The sequence below is a fragment of the Poecilia reticulata genome, linkage group LG13 (genome assembly GCF_000633615.1).
Source record: "Poecilia reticulata strain Guanapo linkage group LG13, Guppy_female_1.0+MT, whole genome shotgun sequence".
NCBI lineage: Eukaryota > Metazoa > Chordata > Actinopteri > Cyprinodontiformes > Poeciliidae > Poecilia > Poecilia reticulata.
Genome location: NC_024343.1, coordinates 5,578,486 through 5,579,886, shown reverse-complemented (window position 1 = coordinate 5,579,886; position 1,401 = coordinate 5,578,486). Strand labels below are relative to the sequence as shown.

Genomic DNA, 1,401 nt, shown 5'->3' with positions numbered 1-1,401 from the left:
TTTGTGTGCTGATGAATTTTTTTTGCCAAGCGATAAAAGCTGGTAGCTCTTGAATTTAAAAATTTAAGCGAAACCCAAACTCCTTGTTCTCCTCCACCTTACTCACTTGGGAAAAGAGTTTCAGACCCATCAACCTGGAGGTTCAGAAGGCTTCATTGATATCCAGCCTGTAAGTCAACATTCATCTCTGAATCATGCTCAGATTGTTTAAATAAGTGCATCACATTCAGTAGTGAGGTTTTGTGTCTCTCTCTTGTTCTCAATGAAGATCTTTTGTACGGCCAAGTAGAGGAAGGAGCGGCCATCTTCTCAACAACATGGATTTTCTCCCTTAAGGTATTGAAGCTCAAGAGATGTTTTCTAAACTGTTTTTAACATTGAACTTTTTAACACAAGCTTATGTTTGCCAGACAGACAAGATGATGTAGCTCTGGAGCTGCTGCCAGTTCTCCTCCCTGCTCCACTTTATGCATTTGGGAGAAGATTTTCAGAACCTGGAGGTTCAGAAGGTTTCATTGATATCCAGCCTGTAAGTCAACCTTCATCTCTGAATCATGCTCCAATTGTTTACCGTTTAAATAAGTGCATCACTAATGGCCTGTTTGTTCTGTCTTCTCTCTCCATCAAGTTGGGACAAACCTGGTGGCTCATCTACAAAATGTGACAACATGAAACCCGTATGTCCTCATGCAGGGAGACAGAAAAAATGCTAAAGTGTCGTTAAAATGTTCCTTGTTTAATGTAGTTTTCTTTAAAACAGACTTTTTACAAGAAATGTTGTCTAATGTGTAGTAACAGATTCTCCTGGAGTCGTAGCCAAATGAGTTCAAGTGATTTAACTATATACTTTTGAAACAACTTATGTTTTGTAACTTTTGTAAGTGAAATCTGCTGACTCTATATATCACATGGACATAAAATAAGTTTTAAATTCATACGGTTTTTAATCCTGTTTTTATATAGTAAAATTTAAAATTTTTTTTTTTTTATTTTAACCCAACTATAGTGGTACATTAACCCTTATGTTGGGTTATGAGTTTCAACCCAATTTTGGGTCAATTTAACCAATTTAAATGAGTCAATTTAACCCAACGTTTGGTTAGTTGCCATGACCCAATGTGCTGGGTCAAACCCTCAACCCAACCCAGTTGAGTTAAAACTACCCAGCGTTGGGTCGGTCCATATATGACCCAGCGCTGGGTTATGAATTGGGTTATTTTTAACCCATCAGTTTTCCATGTCTGGCGCCTCCTCACCCTGACTCTCATACTGACAGGAGGAACCACAGAGCTCTGTTAGGTTAAAGCTCATCTTCTGAAGTTGGGATATTTTTCCTCCAACAGGTTCCAGAGGAATCACCTCAAACCAGATGTTGGACTGGATTTTATTTCACTGTCATTT

General features: G+C 38.4%; 1 long non-coding RNA gene across 1 annotated transcript; it reads left to right on the top strand.

The window, feature by feature from the left end:
* The first annotated feature begins 60 nt into the window (after window positions 1-60).
* Window positions 61-935, top strand: LOC103474284 (uncharacterized). The gene is made up of 4 exons (XR_535134.2): window positions 61-169; window positions 269-336; window positions 411-529; window positions 629-935. It is a non-coding gene; the product is annotated as an uncharacterized LOC103474284 (long non-coding RNA).
* Window positions 936-1,401: the final 466 nt, after the last annotated feature.